Below are 24234 nucleotides of genomic sequence, written 5' to 3' on the forward strand. Positions count from 1 at the left end.
ATGGTCGCGTAAAGAACTTGACTGACGGGCGTGATGCTCCGTTGGGAGTGGATAAAAGCACTGTGGCCTCTCTGGCTAAAAAATGACCCAACTCCATTACCGATGTAAAAGTCGTGGATGGCTTCCACACACTGAGGGAGAGGAACAAGTGTAAGTACCACTTCCTTCACTCCACATCATGACAGAACCGCGTGTATTAGTATATTGTTATAACCTGTCTTTTTGATGAGATATAAACTAAATTCCAATCAGTTCACTACGATGTATGATAATAACTATGTACAATAATAATAATAATAATAATAATAATAATAATAATAATAATAATAATAATAATAATAATAATACTAATAATAATAATAATAATAATAATTGTACCGGGCGGTACACCTCCACGCCGCTAATTCAAAAGGTGCGCCAGTTGAAACTCCTCTGCTGGAGGAAACCTGAACTTTATTGACGGTATTAATTTTCTACTTTCTCAGAAGATGTCACTACCTGTAAATTTCGGAGTTTTAGAACTGTGTCATTTTTGATGTGTTTTTGTTTTGCTTGAAGTAAGAAGTGTGAACTTTCTCTTCTAGAGGACACTACTGAAGAACTACAATAGTGCACCCTAGTGCGAAGAAAAAGAACTGTTCTTTGGAGAAATTTTTATTTCAAAAGTTTGTTTCTTGTTAAATTTCCTTCTGTTATGGATTAAGTTAGCTGTATACCCCTCTCTTTCTCCTTGTTTTGTATTCAACCAATCCCGAATTTCTTAACTTAATTTTCCACCAATAATGTGTTTCTTCTTCATCTTGTGTAGGGGTTTCTCTTTATTCTCCAATAAAGTGATTGTGGGCGGGTGTTCTCATTCCCCTAACGCCTAGAACCTTCCGCGAGAGTATATAAACTGCTGATTTTAGGGTCTCTGCGCCACTTCTGTTCCATCTTTCAGTGTGTAAAGTACATAGCAGGGGGCGGGAAGCGCTTCTTTCTTCGGCAGCGGTCAACAACAAGGTAATGGCCAATTAATAACTTCTTTCTTTGCTAGCTCAGCAGTTTAACTCTCGGGGCGGGTCCGAAGTTTTTCCGTTATGTAACCTTCCTTAAAAATGTAAAGAATCTGGTATCTATTTTACCTTTTAAACTACGTATTGGGATAGAGAGTGCTTAACCCTCTCGATCTCCCACTCATATTGTTTTGAGGTGAACTTTTTTCTCAACCTATTCTTCCTTAACATTATGTAAATTTGTTTCTTTTCTAAAGTCACCTCCGTAGTATGGGATTAGCCCTTGCATCAGTGGCCTAAGAGCCAAATTAGGTTTTAAAAACAAAGTGTATTAGGAGTGCCGATCGCCTCCTATCAAATTGTTATTTTGGAGGTCATGTAATCAACCTTCTTTTCATTTAATAGACCTCAGTAGGTTGGGTATTTCACCCCTGTGTCTATGTCCAGTGAGGACAACTCGAAGGTGGAGTTTGGTGTGGCCTTTGAGAGGCTTAAAGTTGAGAGCGAGTGGCTCTTTTTGAAAATTAAGTGTTGTATGCCTCGTGGAGGCTTTTCAGTGTAATTTGGAGCAAGGGCTCCTAGACATGAATGGGGTTTTCTGCCCCTCTGTTGAAACTTGTGTTTGGGGTAAAACTGAGCTGATTGCCCAAGCATTGTGAAGTCAGGGCGCGAAGCCCAAATCCTGTAAATATTGTAACTACCCTTTTGACTTGCTACTTTGTACCTGCCATGCTTGTTATTTCCTTATTTTGAAAAGAAAATATAACCTTGTTAAATTTTAAATTAATTTTACTTTCGTAGCTTGAGACCCGTTCACACCCGCACCTTCTTTCACCTCTACCTACCACGGAAAGCTCCGTAACAATAATAATAATAATAATAATAATAATAATAATAATAATAATAATAATAATAATAATAATAATAATAATAATAATAATAATAATAATAATAATAATAATAATAATTGTTCCGAGGTATCTGTGGAACGGCAGAGGTGAAAAAAGGTGCGGGGGTGAACAGGTCCCAAAATACGAAATTAATGTGAAGATAAAATTTAACAAGGTTATATTTTCTTTGAAAGAATAAGAAATAACAAATAGAACAGATACTCAGTAGCCGAATCACCATTCGAAAATGTACAATTACAATGATTACAGGATTTGGGCTCCGAGTGCCAGACACACAATTCTTGAGCTATAAGCCCAACTTTACAATATACACAATTCAACAAAGGGGCAGAAGACCCCAATCATGCCCAGGAGCACTTGCTCCCAATTACACCGTAAAGCCTCCTCGAGGCGCGCAGAAAACAAAATTTTCAAGAAAGAGCAACTCGCTCTCAAAATTTAAGCCTGTCAAAGGCCACACCAAACTCCACTTTCAAGTTGTCCTCGAAGGATATGAAAACAGGGGTAAAGAAAAATACCCAACCTACTGAGGCCTATTAAGTAAGGAAACAGGTCAATGATATGGCCTCTAAAATATCAACTTGAGAGGAGGCGTTCTTGCACTCCTAATACACTTTGTTTAAAACCTACTTGGCACTAGGCCGTTAATGCAACGGCTAATCCCATCCTAAAGAGGTGACTTATATGAGAAGACAATTTACATTACGCTAGACTGGAAGAAACGGTTGAGAAAATAAGTTCACCTCAAAGCAATATGAGTGGGAGCTCGAGAGGGTTAAGCACTCTCTATCCCAATTTATAGTTTAAACAGATAGAATTGATACCGAGTGTCTTTACATTTTAAGGGAAAGTTACATGGTAAAAGGCTTCGGACCTGCCCCGAGAGTTAAACTGCTGAGCTAGCAAGAAAAGAAGTTATTAAACGGCCATTACCTTGTGGATGAACTGCTGCCCGAAGAAAGAGGCGCTTCCCGCCCCCTGCTACGTACTTTACACACTGAAAGATGTTACTGAAGTGGCCCGGAGTCCAGAAAATCAGCAGTTTATAAACACTCGCGGAAAGTTCGAGGCGTTTCAGGAATGAGAACACCCTCCCACAAGAATTTTATTGGTTAGGGTTAAGCAACATATCCAAGTTGAAGAAGATACACCTGATTGGTCATAAATTAATTAAAGAAATTCGGGATTGGCTAAATTCAAACCTGGCGGAAGGAAGGGGTTAATATTGCCAACATAAACAATAACTGAAAGAAATTTAACAAAGAACAAACTTATAAACACAAAATTTCTTCAAAAACATAGTTCTTTCACTTCGCACTAGGGTGCATAATTGTATTTCTTCAGTAGTGCCATCTGGAAGAGAATGTCCACACTTCTTACTACAGGCAAAACAAAAATACATCGAAAACGACCCAGTTCAGAAACTTCAAAATCTACAAGTAGTGACATCTTCTGAGAAACTAGAAAATTAACACAGTAGATATGGTTCAGGCTTCCTCCAGTAGGGGAGTTTCAACTGGCGCAAAGTTTGAATTAGCGACGTGGAGGTGTACCACCCGGTACAACAATAATAATAATAATAATAATAATAATAATAATAATAATAATAATAATAATAATAATAATAATAATAATAATTTGAATATGTTGCTGTATCCAACCCAATAAAGTTTTTGTGGGAGGGTGTTCTCATTCCCCTAACGCCTCGAACTTTCCGCGAGAGGATATAAACTGCTGATTTTAGGGTCTCCGGGCCACTTCTGTTCCATCTTTCAGTGTGTAAAGTACATAGAAGGGGGCGGGAAGCGCCTCTTTCTTCGGCGACAGTCAACAACCAGGTAATGGCCGACTAATTACTTCTTTTCTTGCTTGCTCAGCAGTTTAACTCTCGGAGCGGGTCCGAAGTTTTTCCATTATGTAACCTTCCTTAAAATGTAAAGAATCTTGTATCTATTCTATCTTTTAAACTGCATATTGGGATAGAGAGTGCTTAACCCTCTCGAGCTCCCACTCATATTGTTTTGAGGTGAACTTATATTTTTCTCAACCTATTCTTCTTCGACTTAATGTAATTTGTTTTCTTCTTAAGTCACCTCTTTAGTATGGGATTGGCCCTTGTATTAACAGCCTAGTGCCAAGTAGGTTTTAAACAAAGCGTATTAGGAGCGCAAGTTCGCCTCCTCTCAAATTGTTATTTTAGAGGTCAAGTAATAAATCTTTTCTCACTTAATAGACCTCAGTAGGTTGGATATTTTACCCCTGTGTCTATGTCCAGAGAGGACAACTTGAAGGTGGAGTTTGGTGTGGCCTTTGAGAGGCTTAAAGTTGAGAGCGAGTGACTCTTTCTTGAAAATTAAGTGTTGTATGCCTCGAGGAGGCTTTTTTGTGTAATTTGGAGCAAGTGCTCTGGAACATGAACGAGGTTTTCGGCCCCTCTGGTAAAATTTATTTTGGAGTAAAGTCGGGCTAATTGCTCAAGAATTGTGAATTTGGGGCTCGAAGCCCAAATCCTGTAAATCCGGTAATTGGAACTGTTGTTGCCTTGCTACTCTGTACCTGCCGTAATTGTTATTTCTTAATTTTGAAAAGAAAATATAACCTTGTTAAATTTTAAATTAATTTTACTTTCGTAGCTTGAGACCTGTTTACCACCCCGCACCTTCTTTCACCTCTACCTACCACCAAAACACGGTAACAAGTGGTAGCAGAGCGTGGTTGAATGGGTCTCATTTTAGCCCCTTTTGACGGCTAAACATTGTTTTGATCCGAACTCTAACCATTTTCTCAGTTGCTGGAATTTTTTGAGTTTTTCAAAATTGTTCTGTCATTATGCCCGGCCCTCGCGATGTTCTCCATCTTAACTACTTGCGCAAGGAGGAGTTGATCTATGAATTGACTATTAGAAATGTGCAACCTGGAGGCACGGTTGCGGTAGACACAAACAAGCTTAGAGAGTCCCTTGAATTGCCCATTTCCATCCCCACCTTGGGAGAGAAAGAAATTGACGACTCTCTTTCCACGATCGTCAAGAATATTACTGGGCTAGCCTCTGTAGTTAGTTTTTTTGATGAAAATGATCCTTCTCCTAATCAAATTAAGCGTGTGCAAGCCAGGCTGTTTCATTTTTCAAATAGAGTTAACGATCTGTTGTCTCTAAAGTTGAATGACGTTCAGAAGAAGGAAGCTAGTACGCTACTTGAAAATATTTCTGAGTTATCTAGCAAGGTCACTCAATTGTTAACTGGGGAAATTCCTCCCAAAATTGATCAACCCACCACGATGAATGCAGGTTCCGAGGAAGAGCCTCCTAAGGGAGAAGTTAATAGGATAACCGTTGCTGCTCAAACTATCTCTGCCTCATTGGACAACGAGTCTGGACGCCGTGCATCGTTGAATAATATACGTTCGGAATTAACTTCCTTGCCACTGAAACCTTTACCTACTATGTCACCCGGGTTCAGCAGTTTGCCTCATCCATTGGCAATGTTGCTCAGAGGTATCTCTAAGTTTTCCGTTAATACCACTAGTGAAGTAATTTCCTTTTTAAGATTTTTAGTTGAATTTCAGGATCATGCCCTTGTGTTTTCTCTTTCTCCATGTCAAATTTTGCAAATTATCTATCCCTATGCAATTGGTATTCTCTCTGATAAAATAGTAAGAGCCATTGCCGAGCAATCATCTATTGAGGATTTCCACGCCCACTTGCTAGCTAACTTCATCCCGGCTAGGGCCAGGTCCTCCCTTATTCAGAAGTACTATTATCGTGTACAGCGTTTGGATGAAAACTTGGCAGACTTTATCCAAGATATTAAATTCTATACTAGGGTGTTTGCTCTTCATTTTCCTGAAGACCAGATTGTACAGGCTATTGTAGAAGGAATTTCACCACCCTATAGGTCATATTTGTGTTTCGCGGCGTGCCCGCAAACTTTCTCCGAACTTGAAGCGTTGGCCGTCTCAGCGGAAGGAGTTAGATATGCCGATTCCTTGCGTGTCGCGAAAGAACCCCCGCCTTCTTTTAGTGATACTCGGCCTCCACCTCGCCGATCAGTCACACCTCGTAAATGTTATGCTTGCGGGTCGCTCGACCATCTTCGCAATAAGTGTCCACTGATCAAGTCTAGTAGGGCAAATAATGGAGCTGGTTCATCACAAGGCTGTTTTAAATGTGGGGCCTTCTCACATATCGCCAAGAATTTCCCAAACTCAAATAGCACCCCCTCCTGCTCAACTTCTGGTGCAAATTCCACCAATGCCAATAATAAAATGTGACTAGCGGCTTCGGCTGAGTCGACTAATTCTGCTTCTCAAGGCTCAGCCCCTGGCAAAAAGGTCGTGAATTCAGGGAACGTTCAATTTGCAAATCCATCTCTCGAATGCCCCAAAGAATGTCTTAGGATTGCGGCGGATACCCCCGCACCTGTTCCTTTTCTTAAGATTGAGTTAAATAACGAGCCTATAACAGCTCTATTAGATTCAGGCAGTGTTTGTTCAATTATTTCGGACCTATGGTATTCAAAATTGAAGTCTGTTTGTAAATTACCTGACTATGGCTCATCTACTGTTCAATATGTTTCGGCTAATTCATCTCCATTAGAAATTTTAGGTTCTGTACAGGCCAAAATTCGTATTTTTAAATTCACATGGAAAACCAAACTGTTTGTGGCTAAGCACTTGTCTTGCCCCATCATACTGGGAGCGGACTTCATTTCTCGCACTGGTCTTGTGCTCGATCTTCAGAGTAAGTCGTGCACGTTCAAATTTGCGTCCAATTGTAAAATTCCCTTGCTAAAGTGTAATTCTGTATCATGTTCATCTATTTCGCCTACCCAGGATGAGATGTTGTTAGACCTTAGACATCTACCTGAGGAGCAGGCTGATAGTATTCGTAAATTATGTCAGTCATTTCCAGAGGTGTTCTCGGATACTCTCGGTGTTACTGACCTTATTGAGTACAAAATTTAGGTCACGGATTCGATTCCCGTCCGTTTTCCCACCTTATAGGCTATCGCCACCTAAAATGAAGGCTCTGAAAGAAATCATTGATCAGATGTTGAAGGATGGTATTATTAGGCCCTCTAAGTCGGCGTATTCGTCACCTATTTTTCTAGTCCCGAAACCTCAAGGAGGCTTCAGGCCTGTCATTGATTATAGGGCTCTCAATCGGAAGGTGGTGTTACAATCTGTGCCCCTTCCCGACCTTCATTCTTGTTTTTCATGGTTCCGTAAGGCCAAGATCTTTACTATGTTGGACTTGAATCAGGCCTATAATCAAATTCCCCTTGCCGAAGAGTCTAAACATCTTACAGCGTTTGCCACGGACTGGAATTTATACGAATACAACCGCGTGCCTTTCGGGCTCCCCACGGGAGCAGCTGTACTCACTAGGCTAGTAGATAGGGTCTTCTCCGACATCAAATTTGAGTACTTATATCACTACTTGGATGATGTCGTCGTATTTTCAGAGACTTTTGAAGAACATCTAGATCATCTGCGAGAAGTTCTCGATCGCCTTCGTAAGGCTGGGTTAACTGTCAAGTTGTCCAAGGTTGCCTTTGCTAAGCCCTCTATGTCGTTCCTAGGGCATATTGTGTCACCTGATGGTGTAGCGGTCGATCATTCTAGAACACAGGCCATCCGTGATTTTAAACCTCCCAATGACATTAAAGGTATCGCCAGGTTCATTGGTATGGTGAATTTCTTCAGGAAGTTCATTCCTAACTTTGCTAATAGAGCGGCGCCCTTGAACCTTCTTCGTAGGAAAGGCATCAAATTCGAGTGGGGACCTTCTCAACAAGCCGCTTTTGAAGATCTTAAATTAGCTCTCTGTAATGCCCCTGTACTTGCTATGCCTGATTTCTCGAAGAAATTCATCGTCCAAACCGACGCGTCGTCGTCAGCAGTAGCTGCAGTCCTTCTTCAAGATACTGAACTAGGGAGGCGACCCATCGCCTATGCATCTAGGACTCTATCGGCTCAAGAAGCCAAGTATTCTATCTATGAGCTTGAAGGGTTGGCAGTCTTATTTGCCTTAGAGAAGTTCCGTCTCTATCTGGAACATGTCAAATTCGACCTGGAGACAGATAATCAAGCCTTAAGCTGGGTCTTAGGTAGGCCGCGTCGTACTGGTCGTATAGCCCGTTGGGCCATCCGTATTTCTGCCTTCCAATTCGATGTCCGGCATATCAGAGGTACCGAAAATGTTGTCGCTGATGGACTCAGCCGTATGTTTTCCAACGACGTCGAGACCCACGAACCGGTCGACAGTTCATCACCACCCGAGTCCATTCTATCTGGTGTTAATGCCATCTTAACTGATGCTCCCATGCTCTTTAGGGATATCGAGAAATACCAACGTGAAGATCCGACGCTGGCTCCGATAATGGAAACCCTTTCTTCTGGGGAACATGTTGTCTCTTATGTTCTGAGGAATGGTGTTCTATGTTGCCCTTCGAGGCATGATGAGATGATGAAGGTTGTCGTTCCAGCTGTTCTTGTGCCTATGATCTTCAAATACTATCATGAGACCCCATTAGGAGGGCATCTTGGAATCTTTAAAACTCCTGAGAAGATTCGTGAAATGTTCATCTGGAAGGGTATGGACGGTGAAATCCGTGAACTAGTAAAAGCTTGTAAATCTTGTTTGCTCAGTAAACCCACCATGTCCACCAAGGTAGGCCTTATGTCTTCGCATCAAGCGTTGCGTCCCATGGAACGCCTGTATATCGATTATGTAGGACCCTTCCCCCAGTCAAAGGGAAATGCCAACAAGTTCATCTTTGTATGCGTAGATGGCTTTACTAGATTTTCCTGGTTATTTCCGACTAAGCTGGCTACCGCTCAGTCCACCATTACTTGCCTAAATTCTATTTTTTCTTCTTTCGGTCCGTGCCAATATATTGTATCTGATAATGCTAAGGCTTTTACATCTAATTTATTTCGTAAGTTCTGCTTTGACCTGTCCATCTCTCATGTGACAGCTTCTGCTTATTACCCTCAACCATCTCTGGCTGAACGGGTTAACCGTAATCTCAGGTCCGCGCTTATTGCCTATCACCATGAAGATCATTCCAGGTGGGACACGTCCCTGCATTGGTTAGCTTTTGCTTTGAATTCGGCGGTTCATGAATCACATAAATTTACTCCAGCTTCTTTGATGTTCAAGTTTGTTCCCAACACCCCGCTCTCTAACCTCTGGTCTCTGAGTGACATTCTACCTGAGACAATAGATCCGGACAACATTAAAGATCTTTGGAAGAAGGCTAAAGCCAATCTTAAAGTGTCTCATGAAAAGGTTAGGGAAAAGTATGATCGTGGACGGAGACCCACCAATTTGAAGGTAGGCGACCAAGTGATGGTCAAGAATTTAGTTCCCGCGGGCAAGCTTGCCCCCAGATTTCATGGGCCGTGTGTCATTCTCGATTTCCTGACGCCGGTTACGTTATTATTAAGTAATCCAGCTACCGAGAGGATATTTAGGGTTCACCTGTCACAGGTGAAACCGGTGTAATTTCTGGGTTAACTTGCTTCATATAATCGTGAAAGGAATATGAAGGTTTTTTTTTTTGAGTTTTCACTTTTAAGGCATTCTGCCCCTTCTATAATATTTTGTTTCATATGTAAGTTTTTTGTAAACCCCTCCCGCACGGTTAAACTGCCATCCTGTCCTTGCCACGGCCATTACCACGCTCCCGCCTCCTGCTCCACTCTACACAGTGGCTTAATTAAGGCCATGGATTTCTGCACGCCGCTGGCCCCTCAATCTCTCCACAAAGCCTGTGCCCTCAAAAAATGATGATGGTACAACCATTCTGCCGCCTAGCTTTAATGTTTCAGTGCCCCCACAGCCGCGCGGTGCCGTGCTGCGACTGGGTTAGAGGAAGGGCCCCCTCTTCCCCAGCGAGGACCACATGTGCACGGCGAGCCGGAGCCCTCCTCCCGGCCAAGGCTGATGTGCGGCGCACGACCTGCTACTGGCCCGCAGCCTGTATATGTTCACCGCGGGCGCGGCGTGCTTCAACACCACTGCTCCCCTCATAGTGCGGGCGAGCATTATCTCAGGGTACTTGAGGGGTCCGAGCGGCCTCTTCTGGACGCAAGCTGCAACGGCCGGTCTGGCCATCCAACTTCATCAACATCAACTACATGGAAATTTACTGTCAGCAATTACTGCACTTGGGAATTCAACAGCAATATTTGGTGGACCTTGCAAAATTTTTCTTCACTTTTAAGTATTAAAAGTTTATCTTCTGAATTCAACTTCTATAAAACATAAAAACTTTACTTCACCAAGTTACAACAAAAATTTTGAAACTGAATCAATCCATATTAAGAAAATCTTATAAATACTTCTGCAATTAATCTCCATATCAACATCAAAACTTCGACCTTTCCAAACAAATTGCATGTGTCACCCCTGGAGGAACTTTTGGGGGGGGGGGAGGTCTGTACCGGGCGGTACACCTCCACGCCGCTAATTTAAAATGTGCGCCAATTGAAACTCCTCTGCTGGAGGAAGTCTGAACTTTATTGACGGTATTAATTTTCAAATTTCTCAGAAGATGTCATTACGTGGAAAATTTGGAGTTTTTGAACTGTGTCATTTTCGACGTATTTTTGTTTTGCTTGTAGAAGGAAGTGTGAACTTTCTCTTCCAGAGGACACTACTGAAGATCAACAATAGTGCACCCTAGTGCGGAGTGAAAGAACTGGGTTTTTTTTGGAGAAATTTTTATTTCAAAAGTTTGTTTCTTGTTAAATTTCTTTTTGTTATTGTTTAAGTTGGCTGTATACCCCTCTCTTTCCCCTTGTTTTGTATTTAGCCAATCCCGAATTTCTTTTATTAATTTCTGACCTATCGGATGTATCTTCCCCCAACTTGAATATGTTGCTGTATCCTACCCAATAAAGTTTTTGTGGGAGGGTGTCCTCATTCCCCTAACGCCTCGAACTTTCCGCGAGAGGATATAAACTGCTGATTTTAGGGTCTCCGGGCCACATCTGTTCCATCTTTCAGTGTGTAAAGTACATAGCAGGGGGCGGGAAGCGCCTCTTTCTTCGGCGACAGTCAACAACCAGGTAATGGCCGACTAATTACTTCTTTTCTTGCTTGCTCAGCAGTTTAACTCTCGGGGCGGGTCCGAAGTTTTTCCATTATGTAACCTTCCTTAAAATGTAAAGAATCTTGTATCTATTCTATCTTTTAAACTGCATATTGGGATAGAGAGTGCTTAACCCTCTCGAGCTCCCACTCATATTGTTTTGAGGTGAACTTATATTTTTCTCAACCTATTCTTCTTCGACTTAATGTAATTTGTTTCCTTCTTAAGTCACCTCTTTAGTATGGGATTGGCCCTTGTATTAACGGCCTAGTGCCAAGTAGGTTTTAAACAAAGCGTATTAGGAGCGCAAGTTCGCCTCCTCTCAAATTGTTATTTTAGAGGTCAAGTAATTAATCTTTTCTCACTTAATAGACCTCAGTAGGTTGGGTATTTTACCCCTGTGTCTATGTCCAGAGAGGACAACTTGAAGGTGGAGTTTGGTGTGGCCTTTGAGAGGCTTAAAGTTGAGAGCGAGTGACTCTTTCTTGAAAATTAAGTGTTGTATGCCTCGAGGAGGCTTTTTTGTGTAATTTGGAGCAAGTGCTCTGGAACATGAACGGGGTTTTCGGCCCCTCTGGTAAAATTTATTTTGGAGTAAAGTCGGGCTAATTGCTCAAGAATTGTGAATTTGGGGCTCGAAGCCCAAATCCTGTAAATCCGGTAATTGGAACTGTTGTTGCCTTGCTACTGTGTACCTGCCGTAATTGTTATTTCTTAATTTTGAAAAGAAAATATAACCTTGTTAAATTTTAAATTAATTTTACTTTCGTAGCTTGAGACCTGTTCACCACCCCGCACCTTCTTTCACCTCTACCTACCACCAAAACACGGTAACAATAATAATAATAATAATAATAATAATAATAATAATAATAATAATAATAATAATAATAATAATAATAATAATAATAATTGTACCAGGTGGTACACCTCCACGTTGCTAATTCAAACTTTGCGCCAGTTGAAACTCCCCTACTGGAGGAAGTCTGAACTTTATCTAAGGTGTTAATTTTCAAGTTTCTCAGAAGATGTCACTACTTGGAAATTCTGAAGTTTCTGAACTGGGTCGTTTTCGATGTATTTTTGTTTTGCCTGTAGAAAGAAGTGTGAACATTCTCTCCTATAGGACACTACCGAAGAACTACACTGGTGCACCCTAGTGCGAAGTGAAAGAACTGTTTTTTGGAGAAATTTTGATTTCAAAAGTTTGTTTCTTGTTAAATTTCTTTCTGTTATTGTTTAAGTTGGCTGTATAACCCTTTCTTTCCCCTTGTTTTGAATTTAGCCAATCCCGAATTTATTTAGTTAATTTATGACCAATCAGGTGTATCTTCCCCAACGGGGATACATTGCTTGACCCTAGCCAATAAAGTTCTTGTGGGAGGGTGTTTTCATTCCTGAAACGCCTCGAACTTTCCGCGAGAGTATATAAACTGCTGATTTTCGGGTCTCCGTGCCACTCCAGTAACATCTTTTGGTGTGTAAAGTACATAGCAGGGGGCGGGAAGCGCCTCTTTCTTCAGGCAGCAGTTCAACAACAAGGTAATGGCCGTTTAATTTCTTTTCTTGCCAGCTCAGCAGTTTAACTCTCGGGGCAGGTCCGAAGCTTTTCCACCATGTAACTTTTCCCTAAATGTAAAGACACTTAGTATCTATTCTATCTTTTAAACTACATATTGGGATAGAGAGTGCTTAACCCTCTCGAGCTCCCACTCATATTGCATTGAGGTGAACCGTTTCTTCCTTAACGTAATGTAAATTGTTTCATTCTAAAGTCACCTCTTTAGTATGGGATTAGCCCTTGCATTAGCGGCCTAAAGCCAGACTAGGTTTTAAACAAAATGTATTAATAGTGCAGATCGCCTCCTCTCAAATTGGTATTTTAGAGGCCATGTAATTAACCTTTTCTCACTTAATAGGCCTCAGTAGGTTGGGTATTTTACCCCTGTTTTCGTGTCCGTGGAGGACAACTTGAAAGTGGAATTTGGTGTGGCCTTTGATAGGCTTAAGGTTTGAGAGCGATTGGCTCTTTCTTGAAAATTGAGTATTGTATGCCTCGAGGAGGCTTTTCTGTGTAATTTAGAGCAAGTGCTCCTGGGCATGAATGGGGTTTTCTGCCCCTCTGTTAAATCTTATTTTGGGGTAAAGTTGGGCTAGTTGCCCAAGAATTGTGAGTTCGGGGCTCGAAGCCCAAATCCTGTAAATACTGTAATTGTTCTTTGTTGCCTTGCTACTCTGTACCTGCCATGCTTGCTATTTCTTGATTTTGCGAAGAAAATATAACCTTGTTAAATTTTAAATTAACTTTAATTTCGTAGCCTGAGACCTGTTCACCCCCGCACCTTCTTTCACCTCTGCTGTTCCACAGATACCTCGGAACAATAATAATAATAATAATAATAATAATAATAATAATAATAATAATAATAATAATAATAATAGTACCAACGGTACACATTTCCCAGCTATTTAAACTGCGCGCCTTCTCTACGGCCATCTATGCCAACGGACATTAAATTTTTAACTCCCATTAACTTTCTTCTTAGACGGTTAGATGGTTCTACCATCGATTTGTTAGCGCACTCTTAGACTAGATACAAACTACTTAACAGGGATGTGTTTATTTTGGGAGCTGGTAAACTTTTTTAGAGGACTTTTTAATGTACCGAAGTTGTAAACACTTCAGCTGGTTCCTCCTCTGTTGTAACCTCTAGCTAATCAAACCCGGGTGTGTGTGTGGAAATTCAACCCATCAGCGTATTGTAGTTTAATTTAACCTGAAAACTCCCCCTATGGAACTATATAAGCAGGGCACTTTAGGGCCGTCTTTTCTGAATTGCTCCTGTGCTTTAGGGTGCTATTTTACGGAGGCCATAAAGGGCTAGGGAGGCAGGGGCGATGCCTGCTTGAAGAATATCCAGCGTTACAAGATAATGGCAGAATTTACCAAAATATGTGGTAGTGCCTGCGGGTAGTTTGAGGGGAGGGTTTCAGTCGTTTCTTAATGTAATTTTGTATTTTGGTGGTTGAAATGTAGGACTTTCTGCGCCGTCTTCGGACTCTAGTTCTATTGCCTACTGGGAAATACGTAATGTAAGGGTACGTGAGTGGTGACCCTCAGTCGTCTCCACTTCAACTGATCCTGGCTCAGTCCGGTGGTATTTGAAGGTGCTCAAATACGTCAGCCTCGTGTCGGTAGATTTACTGGAACGTAAAAGAACACCTGCGGGACTACATTCCGGCACCTCGGCGTCTCCGAAGACCATAAAAGTGTAGTTAGTGGGACATAAAACAAATAACATTATTATTATTATTATTATTATTATTATTATTACCACTTCAACTTTTGAACTTGGGTGAATATAGTTTTCAAGCTCTGAATTTTGAATATTTTGTCTCGGCTTTAAATGTTTCTCCTTTAGTCACCCATTTTAGTATGGGATTAGTTCTGTGTCATTGGGCCTTAAGCCCACTTAAGTTCTCGTCCTTCCAGGAATTTCTATATGGAGTGCTGGTGTTTCGTCTCCTTGCCTTTTGTTAATGGCCTACTATGTGTAACCTTTCCTTTTTATCATTTAGGCATTGCAGTGTGACAAGAATTAACGCTACCCTCATTTGTTAGACGTATGTATTTGTGCGTGGTGACTTTATCTACCATTCTCGGCCATTTTTTCAATTGCCGTTAATTTATGTGCCTGAACTATGTTTATTTAAAATGCATATGCTGCCATTGTTACGTCGGTACTTTCGACTTTTCTGATTCGCTCAATAGCTAGTTGATTCGCTTCACCTTTGAACTGAGCGATGTGCTTCTCGCTGGCTGCAAGCCAGTCTGTTGCTGACTGAGCGCCATGACTGACGCGTTGGGTAAAGCTGTTCTGTGCAAGATGCGGTTGAAAGTTGTTGGAATGGAGTCTGATAATCCAGGCTAATAGCCATGTGAATTAAGGCATTTGTCTTACATGTAGTGTAATTATGTTTTAATGTGTTTCATATTTACCGTTCTTTAGTATTAGTGTGACTGGAATATTTGAGTGAGTGTACTTCATTGCAAAATGGCCTAACAACGTAAGGTATCACATCATATTAAATTGGACACCCAAAGATATAAGTACAAGTATCTTCTTAATTGTTTCGAAACTGCTCTACTGCCGGATTATTCGGAGAAGAAGAATGGAAGTGACACGGTAAAAGTGACATTAATTTTGTTGGGAATTTCGGCAACGCTGCGAGTATTATTTCGTGCTTACTTCGCAACTGTAATTGAAATTAGGCCTATAGTTTATGGACATGCCAGCACCGTTTATTCATTAAATTAAACTGGAATTTCTTCTGCATCGGACATTTTAATGATATAAATTGTATCTTCAAACTATTAAAATGCAGCCTAACATGATTTTTGTAAAATTCGTACCAAGCTCGATAGCTGCAGTCGCTTAATTGCGGCCAGTATCCAGTATTCGGGAGATAGTGGGTTCGAACCCCACTGTCGGCAGCCCTGAAGATGGTTTTCCGTGGTTTTCTATTTTCACACCAGGCAAATGCTGGGGCTGTACCTTAATTAAGGCCACGGCCGCTTCCTTCCCATTTCTAGGCCTTTCCTCTCCCATCGTCGCCATAAGACCTATCTCTGTCGGTGCGACGTAAAGCAAATAGCAAAAAAAAAAATAAAAAAAAAATAAATAAATAAATAAATAAATAAAAATGTAAAATTCGATATCCAAATTATTTTATGGAGTAATTCTGGAACTTGGTATATGCGCGGATGAGAGCAAATTATTCCTTTCGTTTTATTTAATTGAGATTATCGTAGTGATACCTTTTTCTGTTTCTTAATGTTGTTATTATTATTTTGGTTGATGGATTTCCTTCTATTTTTCTTGGTTGATATTTATGGTATCTATTGCACTATTATCAATGTTTTGAAAGACGTTGTGTGCTAGTATTGTTTTCGTAATGGATCATTGTTTAATTACTTAATGTGACGGTTTCTTCCCGGTCTTATTCGGGCATTACCGTTTTCCAGGGCCTCCTAAAGTTTAAATTTAATAACCGGCATTTAAATCCTCTATTAATATTTTGTAGCCGGCCCCGTGGTGTAGGGGTAGCGTGCGTGCCTCTCACCCGGAGCCCCCGGGTTCGATTCCAGGCCAGGTCAGGGATTTTTACCTGGACCTGAGGGCTGGTTCGAGGTCCACTCAGCCTACGTGATTAGAATTGAGGAGCTATCTGACGGTGAGATATCGGCCCCGGCCTTCGGGCTGAGCAGCGGTCGCTTGGTAGGCCAAGGCCCTTCAAGGGCTGTAGAGCCATGGGGTTTGGGTATTAATATTTTGTTGGAGGAAATCTTAAATTCAAAATACTATACATTATTCTTGTAATATCGTGGTTGTAAGAAAATGAAATTTGTTTCTCCCATTTCTTAACGATACTTACGTTTACCATCCTCAGTCTATTCCCGTCCGTGTTTCCTTTCTTTCTTTCATTATTGCGTATAATTTATCGTATCTGCTGGCACGCTAATTTTGCGTGAGCCATGCCGGCTGTTGATGTTTATGTTGGCTTGGTTTTAGGAAGCTGCATGCTTCATCGTGTGTACCATTGTTCTGTTTTCTGTGGAATTTTAATTGTGTTTCCCTTCGTAATTGGTAAATAATTTGGGAAATGTTTTTATTTGGGTTCGTGCTATCCTCTCTTCTGTTCTTTTAATTATTTACGTGTGGAATATTTGATTGGCTGTCGTTGCCTTTAATATTCAGTGTGTTTCCGTGTTTCCGGGATGACTGAAATCCTTGTGTACAGGGTCTGGAAGCAAATTTCAGTTTAGTGAGGTTTATTGTAGTATACCCGCTTACAAAACACTGGTCAGTGGTGTAATGAATTTTTTAAAGCACGGATCCGTTTTAACATTTGTCATTTATTGATTCTAATGCAAGCTGCAGTCTTGCTAAGTTCTCTGTATTGTAAGAGTTTCTGTAGTTTATAATCTGGGTGTGTTTTCACAATTTTAATTATCTTAAAAACAGTCATTTGTCTCTTATTTCAATGAATTAATTTAATAAGAATTGTTCTTATTTTTGTGGTATATGTTCTTCTATTTACTTTTTTATTACATTATAAAAATTATTTTACGTTGTTATCCGAGTGCGCACTCATATTTTTATTTTTTATAATTGATTTTAATCCATAATTCAAATAGGTTATTTAACATTCAATTATTTGTTCTTCAGTTTTCATTCATCAATCTTTTTATTTTTCCTAATTTTAAGTAAAGTTTAATTTACTGAAATTTAATTTTGCTTTCATTTAGTAGTTAGCAATATCGACCTGGCAACACCTCAAGTAGTTAGTTATGATCTTGGCCTTTATCCTTTATGTTCTGTGCCCTCCACGCTGGTATATTTAATGCTGCTGCTCTCTATGCTAAGTATTTTGCTTCTTGTGCTCATTTTGTGCTATTTGTGGGTTTTCATTATTACACTTGTGTTTATCTTTATCGGGTTGCAGTAGTGTTGAACCACGCTCTGCTACCACAACACAACCCGCGCCTTGGAGAGTGCCATCTACAATCTGAAACCCGTAACAACTAATACAAGAAGTTTGGACATTTCTCTACAGATATCTCTACTATAAACTTATGCTATGCCCTCTGCTGCGAAGATTGACTATTAACATTGTAAAGTAATTTTGTATTCTAAGGTTTCCTAAACTGAATTAATGCTGGCCAATAGAAAATTTCATGTATTTATTTTTCATCCAATCACCAGTGTCTGGTATTTATGTAATTACCCAATAAAAATGTGTGTGTGTTGGGGATTAGCCCAAAGTGTTCTGGACCGTTCTCTGGGGTATAAAAGCTGGCACATTTTTGGACCAGGTTGTCTTATTGATCGTTCCAGTCTATAGAGTGTGTATTTATAAAGAAGGCGGGGGCACCTCGTCCATCGTGAAGAAGTCCATGAGCTCAAGGTAGTGGCAGTCCTGGTTTAACTAAGTGATAGTATTTTAACGCCATCTCGAGGGGAAGGTTTCCAATGTTTAATAATATAACTGAAATTTTCTAAGATGTAAATTCCAAAATTTAAATCTAAATTTAAAACAACCGAAATCAGGGAATAGAAAGTGAGTGACCCTCTCGTGTTCCCTATCAGCTTAATTTTGAGGTGATTATGATTTTGTAACCTTTTTCAGTTTGTAATCTTCGTAACTTAAATATTTTCTCCATCTAGGCACCTCAGTAGTATAGGCTTAGACTCTGTAACTTCAGGCCACAAGCCCAAAGAGGGTGTTAGATTTTCATTTCAATTTTAAAGGAGCGCAAGTGTCCGCCTTCTCACCATTTTGATTTGTAGGCCAGTAAGTATAACCTGTTGTTTCTCACAAAGGCCTGGTAGAATGGGTACTCGATACCCCTGTTAAACTTTCTTCATTCCTTTTATGTAAAGATGCTAGACTGTTGAGCATCTAAGACAGCGAATACTGTTGGAATTAGTAAAATGTAGGTTGTACCTTTGATAGGCCTGGACATTTCTAGAAATAGGATCCCAAGTTTAAATTTTACAGAGCATAGATGCTCTTTCTATTAAGGTAACGGTGTGAACGTAGATGCTGAATGGTGCCTTTGGAAGGCTGGAATGGTATAATATTTGGAGAGTAGTCTCATAGATAATTTTGCTGGAGCAAAGGTGCTCTAGTCATTCATCATATTACTTCTATATCTCACTATTGTGCCTGAAATCTTGTTTTCGCTTGGCGAATTGTTTCTTAAAATCCGAAAGAAACCAAAAAATAGCAGAGAAAGACATATAGCTCTAATTTTAAAGTTTTAAATTAATCTTCTGATTTTCTTATATCGACCCATTCATCGATCTTTCCCCTCTGTCCACCACGGAATCTCCGTAACAAGCCCTATGAGTAGAATCTTTCATAACATCCAGACACATAAGTCTTTCTCCAAATATCATTGCCCAGCACCACCCATACCTCAGCAGTTCCCATACTGTCACAGCCATAAACGAGACTTTTCCAGAATCTGCATTTTACTCTGTTCTATGCCAAGAGAGGAGCTAGTAGTACTTTTGCTGTTTTCGCAGAAGTCGCGGTGGTGCCAGACGTTTGTCCCGCGGAAGTTTCTTTACATGCCGTTAAAGATAGCGACACAATGGTGACATATTTGAGCAACTTCAGATATCACTAGATTGATCTTGAAAAGAAACTCATAGGCTTAGACAGCTCATAATTGACCTCAGCGTCGACATTTGAGGTACGCATCCGAACATAGGATGAGGATCGTTTTTCTGCTTCTTTTTCTTCTTCTTCTCAGTTTCTTTTATCGTTCTTTGTCTAACGTCAGAAGGTGCTATGTCCAAGAGATGGTGAATTTAATTGACAGCCGGTTAAAATACGCCCTATTTCATTTAGAGCAATATAAGTTTTGCCTTGCGTGAGCTGAATTTCGCCAGACTAACACAGAAAGTTCTGCAGCGGCGAAACACAAAGCGAGCAAGAGTGGGTGTGCAGACAACGCTCGGCTGTACCCCCCCCCCCCGCGTAGTACACATAATTTTGCGGATGATGATGTCCTGGGCCGGCAGTCGACACGCACATGCACGCTCCGAGCGGTGTATTCATAACCTCCGTAGCCACGAGGCGGTCAGTTACTCGAATTTGTGTGTCGTGGGAGAAATGGAGTGATACGTTTGTTGCAAGAGCACGTGTAGCTGAATTACAGTAGAATTAATTACATTAATTACACTATTACACCGTTGAAATGCCGGTGAAATTCACGCTTGAACAAAGAGTTTTATGTTTGACACATATGTAATAACTGAATCATGTAGAGAGCTGCGTAGGTGATTTTAGGAGGGATTTCCCCTGGGATCCAGTTCCGGGTAGAGAAACAGTCAGGTGTTTCATGAATAAATTAAGAACAAAGGGATTACTTAATGCTGTGATTCCTAAGCCGAAGCGAAAGACGAAAGATAACGTGTACAGAAATAATCCTCACACCATAGATGAAGCGTAACAACAATATAATAACAGTAATCAGGACAATTACGCAACAGGAACTTAGGCGTGTGAATAGCGATTTCATCAGAAGATGCCAGGAATGTTTGAATGCTGAAGGTCACCACTTTCAACAGCGCCTTTACAAAAGGTTGTTACCGGGCGAGTTGGCCATGCGGTTAGGAGCGCGCAGCTGTGAGCTCGCATCCGGGAGATAGTGGGTTCGAACCCCACTGTCGGCAGCCCTGAAGATAGTTTTCCATGGTTTCCCCATTTTCACACCAGGCAAATGCTGGGGCTGTACCTTAACTAAGGCCAAGGCCGCTTCCTTCCCACTCCTAGCCCTTTCCTCTCCCATCGTCGCCATAAGACCTATCTGAGTCGGTGCGACGTAAAGCAAGTTGTAAGAAAAAAATAGGTTGTTACTCATGGTAAATGCTATTGGGTGCATAAATAAGCAATAAATATAACAATAGAACATGCGGGATGTTATCAATATACCGCTCGAAACATGCATATTGTCTCCCGGGCCCACTGGGAGTGGGACATACTTTATGCCTTCATAGTGGGCTTTGAATAAGAGGGTGTGGTCCTGTTTGACTCCCAGGTATTTCGGAGTGTCGCAGTGAGACAGATATTGACCTCTCCAGGTTATGCTTAGCTTTCTCGAGGCATCTTTGTTTCACAAGTGAAACAAATAAACTTGAATTTAAGTTTATTCATGACAACATAAATCGTCTGTGTTTTCTTGTTTTGGTATTTCGAATCCCTTTAGCTGCATGAAAGAAACGTGTTGCCGCCTTTGCGGTACGGACCGTCTATACTAGTTGCGGACCTAACCAGAAAATGTATCCCAGTTGTGTATTCGCACTGATTATTATAGGTGTACCGGATGGTACACCTCTACGCAGCACGTTTAAATCTTGCGCCAATTAGAACTCCTCTACTGGAGAAACACTGAACTTGGAACTAGATCAACTTAAATTTTTTCTCTGAAGATGTCACTGTGTGAATTTTGACTTGTGTTTGTTTACTATTTATCAAGAAGTGTGGACATTCTCTCATATATGTCTCTATTAAAAACTATGATCATCCACCCTGGTGCGAAGTTAAGGAACTTTATTTGAAGAAATTTTGTATTCATAAGTTTTATTCTTTACTAAATTTTGTTCATTCGTTCTTGGGTTGGCAATATCTATCTTTTCCTTCCCATCAATAATTTCTGTAATTAATTTTCAGCCAATTCCGTATTTCTTTTTCGATTTTGTGTGTACCTTTTGATGTTAACCAACAAAACTCCGTGGGTGTGTCTTGATCATTCATGAAAGGTCTCGAACCTTCCCCGAGGGTATAAAACCTGCTGAATTTTTTTTTGTCTCTCGGCCACTTGTTTAACATCTAACCCTGTGTATGGACGTGTAGCAGGAGGCGGGAAGCGCCTCTTCCATCAGGCAGCTGTTCTTCAGTAAGGTAATGGCGCTTAACATCTTTATTTCTTGCTAGCTCAGCAGTTTAATCCGCGGGAAAGGTCCGAAACCTTTACCATGTAATCCATATTTACAAATATATACATTTCTACCAGTTCATGTAAAAACTCAAGTAAATTGGTAACTCTAATTCGGGGATAGAGAGTGATTTACCCTCTCGAGCTCCCCTTCATATTGGTTTGAGGTGATTACGTTTTGGTAACTGATTTTGTTCTTTTCCTCACCGTTTTAAATGTCTTCCTTATATGAGTGACCTCCATAGTTTGGAAATAGCCCCTGTTTCATCGGCCTAGTGCCTTGTAGGTTTTAAAATGTGTATTTAGGAGTGCAAGTATACGCCTCCATCTTTTTGATATTCCGGGCCATTTACTTAACCTGTTCTTTTCCTGCCAAGGCCCAGTAGATTGGAAACAAGATACCCCCGTGTCATTGTTGTAAGTCGTGCCTTGATGGCAATCAATGGTAAAGTCTGATATTGCCTTGAATAGGCGTGAAAAACTGAGAGCGTGTTAGCTCTTTTCCAGTGTGTAATAGTGCCTCTGGGAGGCTTGAGGTTCAAAGTTGGGAGCAAGTGCTCCAGGTATTAGGGGTTTTCTGCCCTTTGGTAAATATGTGTTTGTGAGCTGAGAGCTCAGAAAATGTAAAGGGAGGGCTTGAAGCCCAAGTTCTGTTTATACCACCAATCTTATCTTTCCTAGAGTTAATTTTTCTACTTGTACCTATTGCATTATTTCTTGTTGTTCAAAAAAAAAATTATATAACCTTGTTACAGTTTTGAATTAACTTTGATTTCGGTAGTTAGACCCATTCACCCCGGCACCTTCTTTCACCTCTGCTGATCCACTAAACCACGGTAACAATAGGGCATCCGAGTCTCATACCTGTCTGCATATTGAAACATCTGATTCTATCCCGCCCTTTTGAATCACATATATCCCTCCCAACTTAACCAGAATATGAGTGTACACCAAGCGCAGTAGGTTTCAAGTGTATAAGTTGCAGTTAAGGGGGGATGTAACCGATCAAGTATAAACAATTGGAAATTTTTAAACCGAGTCAATGACATTTTCTTTACATTGTGTGAAAATTTCAACTTTGTAACTCAGCGGGAAGTTTTTACAAAAATTACCTTATAACATTTGTTGCTTGATTTATAGGACCACACTTTCAGGAATGTTAAGGGATCTTTGCCAAGCTTTAATGCTGGAGCTATACCTTAATTAAGGTCATGGCCGCTACCTTCCTAATCCTAGCCCCTTCCAATCCGCCGGTTGCGAAAAACCTTCAGTGTGTTAGTGTGATGTTAACCCACTGGCAAAACACAAAAAAATAAAAATAAAATTTCTAAGCTGTCAATTTTTCTGCACATAGATACAGTTTGCTCTGATTCAACAAGTGCTAATATTCTCAAATTTTCAGTTGATGTAAATAACGATACATTATAAGTAGGTAGAGGTTTCTGTGAAGGATTATTTATTCAAATATTACAGTTTTGTAGAACGTTTTATTGTTACATCTAATATCTTTTCTTAATTACAAAATTTAAATCACCACAGAAATGTTATTTTTGCCTATATTTTCATAATTTTAGCAACTAGGGAAATATCAGCGAGGTACCAGTAGTACTGTAGTCATGCTGTAATGCGTATTTACGTCATGTCATAGAAAGAATGTTTGTCCATGACACATTTTGTCAACTGTGGTGACTGTTCTCTGTTGTGTTATATTGATAACTGGGCTAAGTATCAGTTTTCTAGTGTCAGACTGTGGGTTCTGTGAATTTTAAAACCTACTGGGTATTCTTCGTTACATCTCCCGTAAAAAATGGGTGACCGAGCGAGTTGGCCGTGTTGTTAGGGGCGCGCTGCTGCGAGCTTGCGTTCGGGAGTTAGTGGGATCGAAACCCACTGTCCGCAGCCTTGAAGATGTGTGAAGGTACCACGCAACTTGTAAATTAGAAAAAGTGTGTGACATACGGTTGAACATTTACGGCAGAAACTTGTATGAAATGGTTTTGATATATTCCCCATGTTCAAGTTCGAGCTCTCTTGTTGAGTGTTTTCTTGTTTATCCTGATAGTTCTCATATTTGCGCTAGTCATGAATGTGACTGTGACGTAGTTTGTGCCTCACTGATGGCTTTTTTAAATCGAGGTATGTTAATGTGTGAATGACAACATATAGTTCAGCATGGAGGGGAAACTGTCGCAAGCATTCGTCGTACGCGTCAGAGACCAGAAGCAATCTGCTCAAAGTGAGGGCAAAATTTTACAGACAGTCTCAATGTCATTTTGTAACACATAATCAAAAAACTGTTGCTCAGCTTCGTCGTCTTGTTGAAAAACTGCAATATCGTTTAAGAGATAATCGTCTACCTCGTCGGGCAGGAGGACCGGTTCCATGAAATGTTTTCTCTCGTCACGCAACTAGTAGGTTTACGTTCAGGCACGTATCCGCAACTGTGATGTTTATTTCGGAGACCTAGAATGGGACCGTCCGTAGCCAGTATGCAATCTTATAGACTGTTAACTAGAGTCGTGAAGAAACTTGTTTAGACCGGCCAGTGAACATGATGCGATCGTTATACTCGGCCAAACATTTCATAGCTGACCGAGCGTGCCCCTGCGAAAACTGTTGCTTGAGACACAACACCGGATATGTGACAGAATACAGACAAATACTAGGGTTCAATATCTCGTAACTAACATTGAATAATGCGTGCAGAAATGATGCTG

Source organism: Anabrus simplex, chromosome 5 (assembly GCF_040414725.1).
Source record: "Anabrus simplex isolate iqAnaSimp1 chromosome 5, ASM4041472v1, whole genome shotgun sequence".
In the NCBI taxonomy this organism is placed as follows: domain Eukaryota; kingdom Metazoa; phylum Arthropoda; class Insecta; order Orthoptera; family Tettigoniidae; genus Anabrus; species Anabrus simplex.